This window comes from Oncorhynchus mykiss, unplaced genomic scaffold (assembly GCF_013265735.2).
Source record: "Oncorhynchus mykiss isolate Arlee unplaced genomic scaffold, USDA_OmykA_1.1 un_scaffold_318, whole genome shotgun sequence".
Lineage (NCBI taxonomy): Eukaryota > Metazoa > Chordata > Actinopteri > Salmoniformes > Salmonidae > Oncorhynchus > Oncorhynchus mykiss.
Window position 1 is genome coordinate 55,001 of NW_023493767.1, and position 18,406 is coordinate 73,406.

Below are 18,406 nucleotides of genomic sequence, written 5' to 3' on the forward strand. Positions count from 1 at the left end.
CAATCTGTGCTACAAATTATGGCTACAGTATATGCAATTTCATCCACTTTTTGAGATTGCCTTTCGCTTACGGCCATACCGGCCTGAGTACTCCTGATCTCGTCCGATCTCGGAAGCTAAGCAGGGTCGGGCCTGGTTAGTACTTGGATGGGAGACCGCCTGGGAATACCAGGTGCTGTAAGCTTTTTGTCACTGCCCAGTGGAATTTCAACTCTTTGTCCGTTTTTTCCCACAAGGCTTAAATATGTGCCCTCGCTTTGAAATAAGTAAGCAAGGTTAGTTTGTATTTCATCCAACAATCTGTGCTACAAATTATGGCTACAGTATATGCAATTTCTTCCACTTTTTGAGTGACACAAAGATGCTTATCTAAATGGTGGAAATGCAACAGCTGTTAATCAGGCTCACTTTGACTTTACATAGTGCACCAAGAGATAGTTTCTCTCTTACGGCCACACCGGCCTGAGTACGCCTGATCTCGTCCGATCTCGGAAGCTAAGCAGGGTCGGGCCTGGTTAGTACTTGGATGGGAGACCGCCTGGGAATACCAGGTACTGTAAGCTTTTTGTCACTGCCTTGTGGAATTTCAACTCTTTGTCCGTTTTTTCCCACAAGGCTGAAATATGTGCCCTCGCTTTGAAATAAGTAAGCAAGGTTAGTTTGTATTTCATCCAACAATCTGTGCTACAAATTATGGCTACAGTATATGCAATTTCATCCACTTTTTGAGATTGCCTTTCGCTTGCGGCCACACCGGCCTGAGTACGCCTGATCTCGTCCGATCTCGGAAGCTAAGCAGGGTCGGGCCTGGTTAGTACTTGGATGGGAGACCGCCTGGGAATACCAGGTGCTGTAAGCTTTTTGTCACTGCCTTGTGGAATTTCAACTCTTTGTCCGTTTTTTCCCACAAGGCTGAAATATGTGCCCTCGCTTTGAAATAAGTAAGCAAGGTTAGTTTGTATTTCATCCAACAATCTGTGCTACAAATTATGGCTACAGTATATGCAATTTCATCCACTTTTTGAGATTGCCTTTCGCTTGCGGCCACACCGGCCTGAGTACGCCTGATCTCGTCCGATCTCGGAAGCTAAGCAGGGTCGGGCCTGGTTAGTACTTGGATGGGAGACCGCCTGGGAATACCAGGTGCTGTAAGCTTTTTGTCACTGCCTTGTGGAATTTCAACTCTTTGTCCGTTTTTTCCCACAAGGCTGAAATATGTGCCCTCGCTTTGAAATAAGTAAGCAAGGTTAGTTTGTATTTCATCCAACAATCTGTGCTACAAATTATGGCTACAGTATATGCAATTTCTTCCACTTTTTGAGTGACACAAAGATGCTTATCTAAATGGTGGAAATGCAACAGCTGTTAATCAGGCTCACTTTGACTTTACATAGTGCACCAAGAGATAGTTTCTCGCTTACGGCCACACCGGCCTGAGTACGCCTGATCTCGTCTGATCTCGGAAGCTAAGCAGGGTCGGGCCTGGTTAGTACTTGGATGGGAGACCGCCTGGGAATACCAGGTGCTGTAAGCTTTTTGTCACTGCCTTGTGGAATTTCAACTCTTTGTCCGTTTTTTCCCACAAGGCTGAAATATGTGCCCTCGCTTTGAAATAAGTAAGCAAGGTTAGTTTGTATTTCATCCAACAATCTGTGCTACAAATTATGGCTACAGTATATGCAATTTCTTCCACTTTTTGATTGACACAAAGATGCTTATCTAAATGGTGGAAATGCAACAGCTGTTAATCAGGCTCACTTTGACTTTACATAGTGCACCAAGAGATAGTTTCTCGCTTACGGCCACACCGGCCTGAGTACGCCTGATCTCGTCCGATCTCGGAAGCTAAGCAGGGTCGGGCCTGGTTAGTACTTGGATGGGAGACCGCCTGGGAATACCAGGTGCTGTAAGCTTTTTGTCACTGCCTTGTGGAATTTCAACTCTTTGTCCGTTTTTTCCCACAAGGCTGAAATATGTGCCCTCGCTTTGAAATAAGTAAGCAAGGTTAGTTTGTATTTCATCCAACAATCTGTGCTACAAATTATGGCTACAGTATATGCAATTTCTTCCACTTTTTGAGTGACACAAAGATGCTTATCTAAATGGTGGAAATGCAACAGCTGTTAATCAGGCTCACTTTGACTTTACATGGTGCACCAAGAGATAGTTTCTCGCTTACGGCCACACCGGCCTGAGTACGCCTGATCTCGTCCGATCTCGGAAGCTAAGCAGGGTCGGGCCTGGTTAGTACTTGGATGGGAGACCGCCTGGGAATACCAGGTGCTGTAAGCTTTTTGTCACTGCCTTGTGGAATTTCAACTCTTTGTCCGTTTTTTCCCACAAGGCTGAAATATGTGCCCTCGCTTTGAAATAAGTAAGCAAGGTTAGTTTGTATTTCATCCAACAATCTGTGCTACAAATTATGGCTACAGTATATGCAATTTCATCCACTTTTTGAGTGACACAAAGATGCTTATCTAAATGGTGGAAATGCAACAGCTGTTAATCAGGCTCACTTTGACTTTACATAGTGCACCAAGAGATAGTTTCTCGCTTACGGCCACACCGGCCTGAGTACGCACCTGTTGATGGGTAATTGACGCACGTGTGAGTGATTGCGCTGAGACTGAGTGTTTGCTCTAGAGAGTTTGTGTTGGAGTTTTGAGCTTTTTGAAGTACAATTTCTTTTTGTAAATTGATTAAGTTAGATTTATAGTTTGGGGTTGTTCCCCGGCAGCATATTGCTGTTTGGGGGACTTTCCTCCTGTCGTTATTCGGATGGATACAATGGCTTTGACCAACGCTGGAAAAAAGACTACGAACAAAGGAAACATGGATAATGGCGCTGCAGCAAGACAGGCGCAAAAATATGAAAAGAATTTAACAGTGGCTGTTGAAATTATGGGAGAAGAGAAGATTACAATGATGGAGGTATTGAGAGGGATTAAAGAAGTTTGTGGACTGGTCTGCGGCTGTCGGGTCAAAGATGAAAAGCGATTTGAAGTGACGCTGTCAAGTGCGAGAGGGAAAGAAAAACTGATGGATGGATTTAAAATCCGGAGCTGTCGAATCATGGCAAAGGATCTATCGCTGGATGAGATGGTTGTATCCTTCTTAAACCTCCCAGTATATATTACAGACGAGGACATCACAGAGCGGCTAAGAGCATGGGGTGTGTCTGCTATATCGCCGGTGAAAAGGCGCTACTGGCCGGGGACGGACATTGCTGATGGGACGCGCTTCTGTAAAGTTAGGTTCACAGACACTGTGCGCTCGTTGCCATATTCTGCCAAATTTGAAACGTTGGAAGGGGCTGAGTACTTCAGAGTAATACACGATCGGCAGGTCAAGGTCTGTAGGCTGTGTATCCAGCCAGGGCACGTGCTACGAGAGTGCCCTGATTTCGCATGTCATAAGTGTGGTGAGCAGGGGCATTACGCACGAGAGTGCAATGGGAGGAGAGAGCGAGGTTGTGTTGGATGCGGGAGGGGTGTAGCGCAGTGCTCCTGTCCCCATGGGGAAGGTGCTCAGGACTGGGCATCACAGGATTTCAGCGCAAATAGTGTCGTGGAGGAGAACGAGGTGGAGGAAGCTGGGGAGGAAATTGGCATGAGTGAGCAACCCCAGGGAGAGAAGGAGGACGAAGAACAGAGGCAGCCAGAGGAGGAAGTGGAGACGGAGCCTTGTATTGAAGGAAGGGAGGCACCCAAAGATGGAGGGATAAGCTCAAGCCTAGACGATGTAGAGTTGGAGGGCGATCCTCGTGGAGAGGGGGGCTCCTCTAGGGAGGTGGATAATGCAAGGGATGACTCTCGCAAACGTAAAGAGTCTGAAGAAGAGCTGTCGGAGGAAGAGTTGGAGTACATACAATCAATGCGTTGGGATAGTAAAAGGAACAGGATAACCAAGAAGAAAAAGAAGAAAAAAGATCAATCATGATGGACTGGATTCATCCCCTCTTTATAGTCATAATGGTGTCTATTAATTAGTATCTATTAACACCAATGGACTTCGTAGCAAAGAAAAGCTAGAGCTGGTGTTGGAAGCCTTCTCTGCGGATATATTATGTCTTCAGGAGACCCATTGGACTGAGCCGTATATGGATAATGTAAGGCAGAGATGGAATGGACTAATGTACGTGAGTAATGGTACTGTGCGGGCATGTGGGGTAGCTATTTTGGTAAAACATGACGTTGTGTCTAACTTAAATTTGTTATGTGCTGACACTGTGGGTCGAATGGTGGGAGTGGGTTTCACTTATCAAGATATGGAGTACTCGTTGTACAATGTCTATGCTCCTAATAATGAAATTGAGAGGAGGGTTATGTTTATGTCTATGGGAGGATTATGTGGGAAAAACTGTTTGCTTGTTGGGGATTTTAATGTATGGATGGATAGGCTAGATGCCTCAAGTAGCGCACATTTTAGCTCTGACTCATCTCGGGGAGCGCTATTAAGGCTAATGAGGGATGAGGATTGGGTGGATATATGGAGGGAGAGGAATCCAGATAAGCGGGTGTTCTCTCGAAGACAAGTGGTGAGGGGTGAGCTCAAGCAGTCACGTATAGATTTGTGTCTCACTCATAGAGAGGTTGCGCACTTGGTTGTGGGGGTAAAGTATTCACACACATTTTTTAGTGACCATGATGCTCTGCTTTTCAGGCTGGGTGCATCAGGGGAGGGGAGGGGGGGTGGTTTGTGGTGTCTTAATGCCAGTATGCTGAAGGATGAGGTGTTTAGGGCAGCAGTGAAAGAGTGTGTGAATGACGCCGTGTCAGATCCTTTATTTGAGTCGGATGTGAGTGTGTGGTGGGAAGGATTAAAAGGGGAGTTCAAGCGGCTGGCAATATCTAGTGCAAGACGGGCAAATGTGACAAGGAGGAGGGAGGAGGGGATTCTTAAATCTCGCCTGTTATTGGAGTTAGAAAAGGTAGAAAACTGCCCAGGCTATGATGTGACAGAGTACCTGAGGGTGAGGGAGGAGTTGAGGGTCGTAGAGAGGCACAGGTGCATGGGGGCAGTGGTGAGGAGTAGAGCACAGTATGTGGTGGAGGGGGAGAGAAATACTGCTTTTTTCCTGGGGTTAGAAAGGAGGAAGCAGGAAAGGAGTTTTCTAACTGAGCTGATAAATGAGAGGGGGGAGAGGGTGACAGATCTGGAAGGAATTTTGAATACAGTGCATTCTTTTTATAAGGGCTTATTTACGTCGGGTGGGGTAGATGAAGTGTGTATGAGAAGAGTGCTAGACGCAGTAGAGGCTAGGGTGTCGACTGAGGATGTAGAGATGTGTGATGCTGATTTTACATTGGCAGAGGTTAAAGCTGCCATATTGGGCCTGAACTTGAATAAGAGCCCGGGTTCAGATGGTCTTACTGCAGAGTTTTACCGTGAGTTTAGTGACATACTGGCCCCACTAATGCTGCGTGTGTATGTGTGTATGGAGGAGAAGAGGGTAGTCCCTGAATCTTTAGCTATGGGTGTGTTGACTGTGTTGTACAAAGGGAAGGGGAGCAGACTGAAATTAGAGAACTACAGACCAATAACCCTTTTGAACTCCGACAATAAGGTGCTTGCGAAGATAATGGCTAATAGGTTGAATAAGGTGATGGGAAGCATCATAGCACCTACTCAGGCCTATGGAGTTCCGGGGCGGGATGTAGTGGACACCCTCTGCACTATCCGGGATGTGGTGAAGCAGATGGGGGAGGTGGGTGGGGCGGTGCTCTGTCTAGATCTGAATAAAGCCTTTGATCGGGTGGAGCATCGGTTCCTGTTAGAGGCCTTGGAAAGATTTGGGTTCGGGCCTCGTCTTAAAGGATGGGTGAAGCTTTTGTATGGGTCAGCGTGCAGTGTCGTGAAATGTAATGGTGTGCTGACTGATCCTTTTCCCCTGGGCAGGTCTGTTAGGCAGGGTTGTCCATTGTCTGCACTACTATACAGCGTCTCAGTAGAGCCTTTAGCGGCGTTTGTAAAGCGGAATGGAGGAGTGCATGGAGTGGACCTCCCGGGGGGAGGCGTCAGTGTACTGCATCATTATGCTGATGACACCACCTGTACTTTGCGGGATGGAGAGAGTGTGAATTGTCTGATGAAGTGTTTTGATGTGTATGGGAGAGCTTCTGGGGCTAAGGTGAATGTAGAAAAGTCTCAAATGTTATGTGCTGATGATACTGTTATGTCTACATGTAACATTCCTTTTAAGACTGTTAAGGGGCATGTGAGAATTTTGGGTGTGAATATTGGGGTAGATGAGCGGGAGGCGAGGGACTTAACTTGGACAGGGGTGATTAATAAAATAAAGACGACTCTGAATTACTGGAAACAAAGGAAATTAAAATTGAGGGGGAAAGTGGTTGTGGTGAATGCATTGTTAATGTCAAAATGTGTGTATACCTTAGGGGTTATGGACATGCCTGTATGGGCTCTGAAGGGAATTAATAATTTAATGTCTGATTTCCTGTGGGGTGGGAAGGGGGTGAAGATTGCTCATGATGTAATGATAGCAGATTATGATAGGGGTGGTTTGAGATTAATAGATCTGGAGGTGAAGTTAAAAGCCATGAGGGTGAAGAGAGTACAACGGTTTTTGTATGGGGAGGAGGGTCAGGGGTGGAAGGAGTTTTTCAGGCATTGGTTGCATAGGAGTGGAGGTTGTGGAGATTATGGGTTGTTAATGTGTTTCAAGCCCAGCATGTATGCAGAGGTGCCTGAGTTTTATCAGGAGGTGTTCAGGGCCTGGGCGGAGTTCTTACCGCAAGTAAGTTATGAGTGTGACTCTATTGGGGTGATTTTGAATATACCAGTTTTTCTGAACCCAATGCTGAAATCAGAGGGAAAGATGCTGGAGAGTAAGGTAATAATGAAGGCGGGTATGATAAGACTGAGGGACTTTAGGTATGAGGTGGTGCCAGGGTTCCTGCCTGAGCAGGCGATCGTAGATACTGTCTGGGGGGTAGATGAGGATGTCAGGAAAGGGATGGTGTTGAGAATGTATGATAGGATAAAGGAGTGTGTTCCAGGGGAGTGGGTGAGGCTGTTGGACAATCATTTGAGTAATGGAGTCTTAGAGACCTTGCCTGTGTTGCAGGTGAAATGTGGGGAGAAAATGCAAGCCTTATCCTCTACCCAGGTGAGGGCCGTATACTGGGCGCTTATTACCAGGAAGGTCAGGGCGCCTGCATCGGAGAAAGTGTGGAGGCAAGTTTTTCCAGGGATGGAAGTTGAGAGGTTGTGGGAAAACATGGTAGTGAGGCTCAATAGTATTGAATGTACCCATTTTGATTTTATGTTGAGGCACAACCGTGTTTTTACCAAGGTGGTGTTACATCAGGTAGACAGGTCAGTGTCTCGTGTGTGTGATGTATGCACAGACAAAGATGAAAATCTGATGCACATGATGTTTGAATGTGTTGATGTAGCTGGGTTCCATGTGAGGTTGAGGGACATGTTAGAAAGGTACTGGGGAGAAGAGTTAATGGGTGGGGTTGATTGGAGGTGTTTGGTATTGTTTGGAGTGGGTCAGCATGTGAAGGGGGGGAATATTGTATTATTGAATTTTTTGCTGTCACATGCAAGGTATGCAGTATATATAAGGAGGAACTTGGCAAGGTTTGAGGAAAAGAGGGTGACAGTGTGGAAGGTGTTTGAAGGCTTGGTAAGGAAGGATGTAGGATTGATGTATAGGTCTAAGCAGGAGGATTTTGAGAGGGTGTTTATGAAGGATTGTGGATTTATTGCTGTGGGGGAGGATGGTGGATTGGTGTATGGGTTTTGATGTGTAACATTTTGGAGATTTCAGTACAAATTTGAAAGAATTGTTTTGAGAATGTCTTAGTTTCTACTTGATAAGGAGGTGCTTTGAACACTCTCTATTCTTGTGGAATGTGGTTTAGCAAAGTATTGTATGCAATGGTAGTATAATTTGAGTTTTGGTATTTGAATTTCTCTATTTTTGATTTGATAGGGGGTGAATTGTTTGCCTGCCAATGTCAAGTATTGTGTTGATTAAAATGGTTTGTGTAGATAAAATTTGTATATCATGTAAAATAAGAATTTTTATAATAAAAAAAAAAAAAAAAGTACGCCTGATCTCGTCCGATCTCGGAAGCTAAGCAGGGTCGGGCCTGGTTAGTACTTGGATGGGAGACCGCCTGGGAATACCAGGTGCTGTAAGCTTTTTGTCACTGCCTTGTGGAATTTCAACTCTTTGTCCGTTTTTTCCCACAAGGCTGAAATATGTGCCCTCGCTTTGAAATAAGTAAGCAAGGTAAGTTTGTATTTCATCCAACAATCTGTGCTACAAATTATGGCTACAGTATATGCAATTTCATCCACTTTTTGAGATTGCCTTTCGCTTGCGGCCACACCGGCCTGAGTACGCCTGATCTCGTCCGATCTTGGAAGCTAAGCAGGGTCGGGCCTGGTTAGTACTTGGATGGGAGACCGCCTGGGAATACCAGGTGCTGTAAGCTTTTTGTCACTGCCTTGTGGAATTTCAACTCTTTGTCCGTTTTTTCCCACAAGGCTGAAATATGTGCCCTCGCTTTGAAATAAGTAAGCAAGGTTAGTTTGTATTTCATCCAACAATCTGTGCTACAAATTATGGCTACAGTATATGCAATTTCATCCACTTTTTGAGATTGCCTTTCGCTTACGGCCACACCGGCCTGAGTACGCCCCTTTTTGGTAGTTTCAGGAAGTGAGTGAGCAGCAGGTGTTTGAATTGTTTGGAGAGAAAAAAAAAAAAAAAAATAGTTTTTGGTTTTGGTTGTTCTTATATTTTAAGTTTAGGAAGTTTGTGTTGGGAGTGTAGTTTATTATAAATATTTGCGTTTTTATCCCCCAACGGCGTGAGCTGTTTGGGGGATTCTACGTAAAATAACCAGACGGATTCAATGGCTTCGACATCAAGAATAACGAAAATAACGAGAATGGACAACGGAGAAAAAAGAGCGTCGAATGAAGAGTTGAGGAGAAGAAAATATGAGAAAGAACTGACGGTGAATGTTGAAGTTATTGGTGAAGAAAAAATAACAACGATGGAATTGCTGAGAGGAATAAAAGAAGTATGCGGAACGATTTTGGGATGTAGAATGAAAGACAGAAATAAGTACGAAATAACCATGTCACATGAGAAGGGAAAAGAAAGACTAATAGATGGGCTAAAAATAAAGAGCTGTCAAGTCATGGCGAAAGAACTGGGGAACGATGAACTTGTGGTGTCCTTTTTGAACTTGCCGGCATATATTACGGACGATGAAATACATGAGAAATTACAAGGATGGAAAGTGAATGCGATAACACCAATCAAGAGGAGGATGTGGCCAGGAACGGACATTGTGGACGGGACGAGATTTTGTAAAGTGAAGTTTACGGACAGTGTGCAATCATTGCCTTACTCAACAAAGTTCAATACAGTTGAGGGATTTGAATATTTCCGAGTGATCCACGATAACCAAGTTAAGGTATGTAGACTATGTATTCAACCGGGACACATACTTAAAGAATGTCCAGAATTTATATGTCATAAATGTGGTGAACAAGGGCATTATGCCAGGGAATGTTCGAACATTGGTGATATGTGTAGCAGGTGTGACAGACCTAAGGACAGATGTAAATGTAAGAAGGTGGATGATGTCTTATTTCTGCAAACAATGGACCTCATTACTGAAGAAGATGAAGAGAGTGTGGCTATGGAGAGAGGGGAAGAGAGTGATATGGAAAGTGTGTCGCAGGTGATTGCAGAGACAGCTATAGATGTGCTTGGAGAGTATGTAATTCCTTCTGGCAGTACTCGAGATGCAGTCTTGGTCTCTGCTGCTGACACGGTGGAGCAGCAGCACAGGATTGGTGAATTAGATACACAGGTAGAGATGGTGCAAGGTGCTTCTCAGGTGCCTGAACCTGCTTTAAGCCTGTGTGAAAATAACACCAAGGAGAGGGCTGGGTCCACTGGAGTTGATGGCACGGTTAAAGAGCATTTTACAAAAGGTTTGAATGTTGCTCCTCTCATAAATCCAAGTCATGAGTCGGAAGAAGAAATAGATAGTGAGGATTTTCAGTTGTTTGCTAGAAATAAGAGATCATTGACGAAAGCTAGGGAGGTGATGGGATCTGGTAAAAAGAAAAAGTCTATTTTGAAATGACGTGTTTTTCTTTGACTATATTTCTGCATACATTAACAATGGTTAAAGTTGCATCACTAAATGGGAACAGTCTGAGAAATATGAACAAATTGGAGCAGGTTTTGGTGTCTGTAAAAGCTGACATGTGGTGTTTTCAAGAGACTAATTGGACAGACTCCAAAATGTTAGAGATTAAGAGCAAATGGTCTGAGCTAATATTTTGTAGTCACGGAAGTGAAAAAACATGTGGAGTTGCTATTCTGGTAAAAAATGATGTGGTTCAAAATGTCAAGCAGGTATATGCAGATAATCGGGGCAGACTTATTGTTATTGAGTTTGAAGTGCAAAATGTCATTTTCCGTCTAATTAATGTTTATGCTTCGAATATTGAATCGGAAAGGAGAGATATGTTTAATAACCTAAGATCACTGTGTTCAGAAAATTGTATACTGGTAGGAGATTTTAACGTGAAGTGCACTAGAATAGATGTCTCGAGATGTGATAGCTACAGACATGATTCGTCTAGAAATGCTTTATGGGAATTAATGAAAAATGAAAATCTTGTAGATATATGGAGGGCTGAAAATTTAAATAGAAGAGTGTTTTCGAGAAGGCAGGTGGTGTTAAATGAACTAAAACAAAGCAGAATTGATTTATGTTTAGTAAAAGAAGATATGATACAGCAGGTTCAGAAGATGTCATATAACTTTACAGCATACAGTGATCATGCAGTAATGTCATTTCAGATAGGTTTTGCTGTGGAGATGAGAGGGGGAGGTGTCTGGTGTTTAAATGCCAGTCTGTTAAAGGAGGAAAGTTATATAAAGGAAATTGTTGAATGTATCGAAGGTGAAATGTCTAATGTACTGTTAAAAGAGAATGTGTGTTTATGGTGGGAAGAAGTGAAAGTTAAAGTAAAAAACAGGAGTATTAGGTACTCCAAAAATCGTAACCGTGTCGATAAGTTGAAAGAAAAAATGCTTAGAAATAGGATGTTGCAGGAACTTGAAAAGGCTGATGCTGATCCAGACTATGATGTAGTGAACTATTTGAAAATCCATGCAGAGCTAGGGTTTTATGAAAAAAAGAAATGTTTAGGTGCTATTGTTAGGAGTAAGGCACAGTACGCCTTGGAGGGAGAGAAATGTACTTCCTTTTTTCTGGGGCTTGAAAAACGAAAGCAATTTAAGAGTTATATTGTGGAATTGGAAAATGAAAAAGGTGTAAAGGTAAATGATTTTGTGGACATCGTAGATTCAGTTGAATCCTTTTACAGAAATCTTTATAAAAAGAATGATGTAGATAAAGTGTGTGTTGAAAAAGTGTTGGAGAAAATCAGTGCCAAAGTATCTCAGACAGATAGAAGGATGTGTGATGAAAATATTTCAATTATAGAAATCAAGGAAGCAATTGAGAACACTCAAGGAAATAAAAGTCCAGGTTTGGATGGTTTAACAAATGAATTCTATAAAGTTTTTGTGGATATTTTGGCACCCATTTTATTGAAGGTTTTTCAGTATATGGAAGAGAATAAGGAAATCCCTGAGTCTATGTCAATTGGTATGTTAACCATCTTATTTAAAAATAGAGGCAGTAGGTTAAAGTTAGAAAATTATAGGCCTATTAGTCTTCTAAATTCAGATTATAAAATACTGACTAAAGTTTTAGCTAATAGGATGAAAAAGGTGATTGGGAGTATTATTACATCAACACAAGCCTACGGAATACCTGGAAGAGATGTTGCAGATATAATTTGTACAATTAGAGATGTTGTTAATCATATGAAAAATGAAGGTGGTATAGTTTTAAGTTTAGATTTTAAGAAAGCTTTTGATAAAGTGGAACATAGTTTTCTGCTACAGACTTTGGAGAGGTTTGGTTTTGGGCCAAAATTTGTATCTTGGATTAAATTGTTGTATAGTGGAGCAAAAAGTTGTGTTAAATGTAACGGAGTGTTAACAGATACATTCCCTATAGAGAGGTCAGTAAGGCAGGGTTGTCCTTTGTCAGCTCTATTGTACAGTGTTTCTACGGAACCTTTAGCTGTTTTGATACTTGGAGACAAAGAGGTGAGGGGTGTTGGAATCCCAGGTGGTGGTGTCAGTGTTATACATCAGTACGCTGATGACACTACTTTTACTGTGAAGGATGTAGGTAGCATTGAAAGCATTATGAAAATCATAGATATCTACTGTAAGGCATCAGGGGCTGAAGTTAATATAGAGAAGACAGAAATTATGTTTTTTGGGGATATTGATGCAAATAAGTGTGAGATTCCATTTAAGGTAGCTAAGGATTTTATGAAGGTGCTGGGAGTAAATATTGGTGTAAAGGAGAAAGAGGCAAGGGATATAACTTGGACGGGGATTCTCAATAAAATCAAGCAAACTTTGAATTTCTGGAAAAATAGAAAATTAAAGTTAAAAGGTAAAGTAATTGTAGTAAATGCTTTGGTATCATCTAAACTTGTGTATATTTTGGGAGTTCTAGACATGCCAGAGTGGGTTATAAATGAATTGAATAATGTGGTGTCTAACTTTATATGGGATGGTAAAGGTGTTAGAATTGCGCAGAAAACATTGATAGCGGACTATGATGATGGAGGTTTAAAACTTGTAGATTTTGACATTAAAAGAAAAGCTATTAGGATAAAAACAGTAAAGAAATATTTATATGACAGTTTAGATTATGGCTGGAAACATTTTTTCAAAGTCTATTTAGATGAGAGTGGTGGATGTGAAGATAATGGTTTGTTGATGGATCTTAAAAGGAAAATGTGTGAAAAGGTACCAGATTTTTATAAAGAAGTGCTAAATGCATGGGCAGAGTTGTTGCCTAATGTGTATTATGAGTGTGGGCATATTGACCTAATTATGAATCACCCTGTTTTTCTGAATGAGAAAATTAAGTACAAAGAAAAGGTGTTATATAGTGAAGTATTCATGAGTGCAGGTCTTAGACAGATAAAAGACTACACATATGAGGTAATTCCAGGTTTTTTTCCTGAAGAAGCTATTTTTGACACTATCCATGAATGGGATGTAGAGGTGGGTAGGGGAACAGTGAAGAATATGTACGAGAAGATAAAAGAAAGTATACCAAGCACATGGGTGGATTTAATAAATAGTGAAGTTGTTAGAGAAGGTTTATTTGTCTTTCCTAATTTATTTATTGGTAACAGTAAGGAGAAGGCTCAGTTATCTAGTATCCCGGTGAAAAAATTCTATAAAATAATGGTAGAGAAAAATGTGAAAAGGCCAGCTGCGGAGAAAGTTTGGAAAGGAATTTTTCCAACTTTGGACGTAAAAAAGATATGGAAAACTTTAAATGTAAAATATAATAGTATGGAATGTGAAAGTAACGATTTTAAAATAAGGCATAATCGTATATATACAAAGGTGGTGTTACATCAAATCAATAGGGAAATAAAAAGAGAATGTGATCTATGTGGTGAGTTACCAGAAAATTTAATACATTTGTTTGTGGAATGTGAGGAGTTAAAATATTTATTTTGTAAGGTAAAGGGAATGATACATAGAAACTGGAAGGGTGATATTTTGAAAAAATATGTGTGGAATGAATTGGTGTTATTTGGCATGGATGGTAAATGTGAGGGTGTTAATGTTGTTTTGTTAAATGTTGTTTTGAGTTTTGTGAGGTATGCTATTTTTTGTAGGAGGAATTTTGCTTTTTTTGAGGGGAAGAGGGTAAGGGTGTGGGATATTTTTGTAGTATTGTTTAAGAAGCATATAGATATGTTTCATTGTTATGGAAGGGAATGTTTTGATGAAGCTTTTGTGGAGGGGAGTGGGTTGATTTCAAGGGTGGATGGTGGAAGAATTGCTTATCATTTTTGAAATATATTGGTATGTTAATTTCCTTTTGGTTTGTATAGTTGTTCGGTGAGTTGATTTCAACATGCCTGTTTTGTGTGATTAGAATTGAATGTTATGTTTTTATAAGTTTTTGTTGTATTTTATTTATTAAAAAAAAAAAAAAAAAAAAAGTACGCCTGATCTCGTCCGATCTCGGAAGCTAAGCAGGGTCGGGCCTGGTTAGTACTTGGATGGGAGACCGCCTGGGAATACCAGGTGCTGTAAGCTTTTTGTCACTGCCTTGTGGAATTTCAACTCTTTAAAAAAAAAGAAAAAAAAAAAAAAAAAAAAAAAAAAAAAAAAGTACGCCTGATCTCGTCTGATCTCGGAAGCTAAGCAGGGTCGGGCCTGGTTAGTACTTTGATGGGAGACCGCCTGGGAATACCAGGTGCTGTAAGCTTTTTGTCACTGCCTTGTGGAATTTCAACTCTTTGTCCGTTTTTTCCCACAAGGCTGAAATATGTGCCCTCGCTTTGAAATAAGTAAGCAAGGTTAGTTTGTATTTCATCCAACAATCTGTGCTACAAATTATGGCTACAGTATATGCAATTTCTTCCACTTTTTGAGTGACACAAAGATGCTTATCTAAATGGTGGAAATGCAACAGCTGTTAATCAGGCTCACTTTGACTTTACATAGTGCACCAAGAGATAGTTTCTCACTTACGGCCACACCGGCCTGAGTACGCCTGATCTCGTCCGATCTCGGAAGCTAAGCAGGGTCGGGCCTGGTTAGTACTTGGATGGGAGACCGCCTGGGAATACCAGGTGCTGTAAGCTTTTTGTCACTGCCCAGTGGAATTTCAACTCTTTGTCCGTTTTTTCCCACAAGGCTTAAATATGTGCCCTCGCTTTGAAATAAGTAAGCAAGGTTAGTTTGTATTTCATCCAACAATCTGTGCTACAAATTATGGCTACAGTATATGCAATTTCTTCCACTTTTTGAGTGACACAAAGATGCTTATCTAAATGGTGGAAATGCAACAGCTGTTAATCAGGCTCACTTTGACTTTACATAGTGCACCAAGAGATAGTTTCTCGTTTACGGCCACACCGGCCTGAGTACGCCTGATCTCGTCCGATCTCGGAAGCTAAGCAGGGTCGGGCCTGGTTAGTACTTGAATGGGAGACCGCCTGGGAATACCAGGTGCTGTAAGCTTTTTGTCACTGCCTTGTGGAATTTCAACTCTTTGTCCGTTTTTTCCCACAAGGCTGAAATATGTGCCCTCGCTTTGAAATAAGTAAGCAAGGTTAGTTTGTATTTCATCCAACAATCTGTGCTACAAATTATGGCTACAGTATATGCAATTTCATCCACTTTTTGAGATTGCCTTTCGCTTGCGGCCACACCGGCCTGAGTACGCCTGATCTCGTCCGATCTTGGAAGCTAAGCAGGGTCGGGCCTGGTTAGTACTTGGATGGGAGACCGCCTGGGAATACCAGGTGCTGTAAGCTTTTTGTCACTGCCTTGTGGAATTTCAACTCTTTGTCCGTTTTTTCCCACAAGGCTGAAATATGTGCCCTCGCTTTGAAATAAGTAAGCAAGGTTAGTTTGTATTTCATCCAACAATCTGTGCTACAAATTATGGCTACAGTATATGCAATTTCTTCCACTTTTTGAGTGACACAAAGATGCTTATCTAAATGGTGGAAATGCAACAGCTGTTAATCAGGCTCACTTTGACTTTACATAGTGCACCAAGAGATAGTTTCTCGTTTACGGCCACACCGGCCTGAGTACGCCTGATCTCGTCCGATCTCGGAAGCTAAGCAGGGTCGGGCCTGGTTAGTACTTGAATGGGAGACCGCCTGGGAATACCAGGTGCTGTAAGCTTTTTGTCACTGCCTTGTGGAATTTCAACTCTTTGTCCGTTTTTTCCCACAAGGCTGAAATATGTGCCCTCGCTTTGAAATAAGTAAGCAAGGTTAGTTTGTATTTCATCCAACAATCTGTGCTACAAATTATGGCTACAGTATATGCAATTTCATCCATTTTTTGAGATTGCCTTTCGCTTACGGCCACACCGGCCTGAGTACGCCTGATCTCGTCCGATCTCGGAAGCTAAGCAGGGTCGGGCCTGGTTAGTACTTGGATGGGAGACCGCCTGGGAATACCAGGTGCTGTAAGCTTTTTGTCACTGCCCAGTGGAATTTCAACTCTTTGTCCGTTTTTTCCCACAAGGCTTAAATATGTGCCCTCGCTTTGAAATAAGTAAGCAAGGTTAGTTTGTATTTCATCCAACAATCTGTGCTACAAATTATGGCTACAGTATATGCAATTTCTTCCACTTTTTGAGTGACACAAAGATGCTTATCTAAATGGTGGAAATGCAACAGCTGTTAATCAGGCTCACTTTGACTTTACATAGTGCACCAAGAGATAGTTTCTCGTTTACGGCCACACCGGCCTGAGTACGCCTGATCTCGTCCGATCTCGGAAGCTAAAAAGGGTCGGGCCTGGTTAGTACTTGGATGGGAGACCGCCTGGGAATACCAGGTACTGTAAGCTTTTTGTCACTGCCTTGTGGAATTTCAACTCTTTGTCCGTTTTTTCCCACAAGGCTGAAATATGTGCCCTCGCTTTGAAATAAGTAAGCAAGGTTAGTTTGTATTTCATCCAACAATCTGTGCTACAAATTATGGCTACAGTATATGCAATTTCATCCACTTTTTGAGATTGCCTTTCGCTTGCGGCCACACCGGCCTGAGTACGCCTGATCTCGTCCGATCTCGGAAGCTAAGCAGGGTTGGGCCTGGTTAGTACTTGGATGGGAGACCGCCTGGGAATACCAGGTGCTGTAAGCTTTTTGTCACTGCCTTGTGGAATTTCAACTCTTTGTCCGTTTTTTCCCACAAGGCTGAAATATGTGCCCTCGCTTTGAAATAAGTAAGCAAGGTTAGTTTGTATTTCATCCAACAATCTGTGCTACAAATTATGGCTACAGTATATGCAATTTCTTCCACTTTTTGAGTGACACAAAGATGCTTATCTAAATGGTGGAAATGCAACAGCTGTTAATCAGGCTCACTTTGACTTTACATAGTGCACCAAGAGATAGTTTCTCGCTTACGGCCACACCGGCCTGAGTACGCCTGATCTCGTCTGATCTCGGAAGCTAAGCAGGGTCGGGCCTGGTTAGTACTTGGATGGGAGACCGTCTGGGAATACCAGGTGCTGTAAGCTTTTTGTCACTGCCTTGTGGAATTTCAACTCTTTGTCCGTTTTTTCCCACAAGGCTGAAATATGTGCCCTCGCTTTGAAATAAGTAAGCAAGGTTAGTTTGTATTTCATCCAACAATCTGTGCTACAAATTATGGCTACAGTATATGCAATTTCTTCCACTTTTTGAGTGACACAAAGATGCTTATCTAAATGGTGGAAATGCAACAGCTGTTAATCAGGCTCACTTTGACTTTACATAGTGCACCAAGAGATAGTTTCTCACTTACGGCCACACCGGCCTGAGTACGCCTGATCTCGTCCGATCTCGGAAGCTAAGCAGGGTCGGGCCTGGTTAGTACTTGGATGGGAGACCGCCTGGGAATACCAGGTGCTGTAAGCTTTTTGTCACTGCCTTGTGGAATTTCAACTCTTTGTCCGTTTTTTCCCACAAGGCTGAAATATGTGCCCTCGCTTTGAAATAAGTAAGCAAGGTTAGTTTGTATTTCATCCAACAATCTGTGCTACAAATTATGGCTACAGTATATGCAATTTCATCCATTTTTTGAGATTGCCTTTCGCTTACGGCCACACCGGCCTGAGTACGCCTGATCTCGTCCGATCTCGGAAGCTAAGCAGGGTCGGGCCTGGTTAGTACTTGGATGGGAGACCGCCTGGGAATACCAGGTGCTGTAAGCTTTTTGTCACTGCCCAGTGGAATTTCAACTCTTTGTCCGTTTTTTCCCACAAGGCTTAAATATGTGCCCTCGCTTTGAAATAAGTAAGCAAGGTTAGTTTGTATTTCATCCAACAATCTGTGCTACAAATTATGGCTACAGTATATGCAATTTCTTCCACTTTTTGAGTGACACAAAGATGCTTATCTAAATGGTGGAAATGCAACAGCTGTTATTCAGGCTCACTTTGACTTTACATAGTGCACCAAGAGATAGTTTCTCGTTTACGGCCACACCGGCCTGAGTACGCCTGATCTCGTCCGATCTCGGAAGCTAAGCAGGGTCGGGCCTGGTTAGTACTTGAATGGGAGACCGCCTGGGAATACCAGGTGCTGTAAGCTTTTTGTCACTGCCTTGTGGAATTTCAACTCTTTGTCCGTTTTTTCCCACAAGGCTGAAATATGTGCCCTCGCTTTGAAATAAGTAAGCAAGGTTAGTTTGTATTTCATCCAACAATCTGTGCTACAAATTATGGCTACAGTATATGCAATTTCATCCACTTTTTGAGATT

General features: G+C 42.2%; 18 non-coding genes and 1 pseudogene across 18 annotated transcripts; all 19 read left to right on the plus strand.

Annotated features, from left to right (window-relative positions):
• Positions 1–65: 65 nt before the first annotated feature.
• Positions 66–184, plus strand: LOC118950722. Its single transcript, XR_005042649.1, has one exon. It is a non-coding gene; the product is annotated as a 5S ribosomal RNA (ribosomal RNA).
• Positions 185–444: 260 nt separating this feature from the next.
• LOC118950984 lies at positions 445–563 on the plus strand. Its single transcript, XR_005042911.1, has one exon. It is a non-coding gene; the product is annotated as a 5S ribosomal RNA (ribosomal RNA).
• A 177-nt stretch (positions 564–740) lies between these two features.
• Positions 741–859, plus strand: LOC118950755. The gene has a single exon (XR_005042682.1). It is a non-coding gene; the product is annotated as a 5S ribosomal RNA (ribosomal RNA).
• A 177-nt stretch (positions 860–1,036) lies between these two features.
• On the plus strand, positions 1,037–1,155 carry LOC118950756. The gene has a single exon (XR_005042683.1). It is a non-coding gene; the product is annotated as a 5S ribosomal RNA (ribosomal RNA).
• A 260-nt stretch (positions 1,156–1,415) lies between these two features.
• Positions 1,416–1,534, plus strand: LOC118950714. Its single transcript, XR_005042641.1, has one exon. It is a non-coding gene; the product is annotated as a 5S ribosomal RNA (ribosomal RNA).
• A 260-nt stretch (positions 1,535–1,794) lies between these two features.
• Positions 1,795–1,913, plus strand: LOC118950634. Its single transcript, XR_005042561.1, has one exon. It is a non-coding gene; the product is annotated as a 5S ribosomal RNA (ribosomal RNA).
• Positions 1,914–2,173: 260 nt separating this feature from the next.
• LOC118950635 lies at positions 2,174–2,292 on the plus strand. The gene has a single exon (XR_005042562.1). It is a non-coding gene; the product is annotated as a 5S ribosomal RNA (ribosomal RNA).
• A 6,060-nt stretch (positions 2,293–8,352) lies between these two features.
• LOC118950924 lies at positions 8,353–8,471 on the plus strand. The gene has a single exon (XR_005042851.1). It is a non-coding gene; the product is annotated as a 5S ribosomal RNA (ribosomal RNA).
• Positions 8,472–14,659: 6,188 nt separating this feature from the next.
• Positions 14,660–14,778, plus strand: LOC118950804. The gene has a single exon (XR_005042731.1). It is a non-coding gene; the product is annotated as a 5S ribosomal RNA (ribosomal RNA).
• A 260-nt stretch (positions 14,779–15,038) lies between these two features.
• Positions 15,039–15,157, plus strand: LOC118950823. The gene has a single exon (XR_005042750.1). It is a non-coding gene; the product is annotated as a 5S ribosomal RNA (ribosomal RNA).
• Positions 15,158–15,334: 177 nt separating this feature from the next.
• LOC118950925 lies at positions 15,335–15,453 on the plus strand. Its single transcript, XR_005042852.1, has one exon. It is a non-coding gene; the product is annotated as a 5S ribosomal RNA (ribosomal RNA).
• A 260-nt stretch (positions 15,454–15,713) lies between these two features.
• LOC118950824 lies at positions 15,714–15,832 on the plus strand. Its single transcript, XR_005042751.1, has one exon. It is a non-coding gene; the product is annotated as a 5S ribosomal RNA (ribosomal RNA).
• A 177-nt stretch (positions 15,833–16,009) lies between these two features.
• LOC118950636 lies at positions 16,010–16,128 on the plus strand. Its single transcript, XR_005042563.1, has one exon. It is a non-coding gene; the product is annotated as a 5S ribosomal RNA (ribosomal RNA).
• A 260-nt stretch (positions 16,129–16,388) lies between these two features.
• LOC118951020 lies at positions 16,389–16,507 on the plus strand (annotated as a pseudogene).
• Positions 16,508–16,684: 177 nt separating this feature from the next.
• On the plus strand, positions 16,685–16,803 carry LOC118950717. The gene has a single exon (XR_005042644.1). It is a non-coding gene; the product is annotated as a 5S ribosomal RNA (ribosomal RNA).
• Positions 16,804–17,063: 260 nt separating this feature from the next.
• LOC118950780 lies at positions 17,064–17,182 on the plus strand. Its single transcript, XR_005042707.1, has one exon. It is a non-coding gene; the product is annotated as a 5S ribosomal RNA (ribosomal RNA).
• A 260-nt stretch (positions 17,183–17,442) lies between these two features.
• LOC118950806 lies at positions 17,443–17,561 on the plus strand. Its single transcript, XR_005042733.1, has one exon. It is a non-coding gene; the product is annotated as a 5S ribosomal RNA (ribosomal RNA).
• A 177-nt stretch (positions 17,562–17,738) lies between these two features.
• LOC118950637 lies at positions 17,739–17,857 on the plus strand. Its single transcript, XR_005042564.1, has one exon. It is a non-coding gene; the product is annotated as a 5S ribosomal RNA (ribosomal RNA).
• A 260-nt stretch (positions 17,858–18,117) lies between these two features.
• On the plus strand, positions 18,118–18,236 carry LOC118950825. Its single transcript, XR_005042752.1, has one exon. It is a non-coding gene; the product is annotated as a 5S ribosomal RNA (ribosomal RNA).
• The last annotated feature ends 170 nt before the right edge of the window (positions 18,237–18,406 follow it).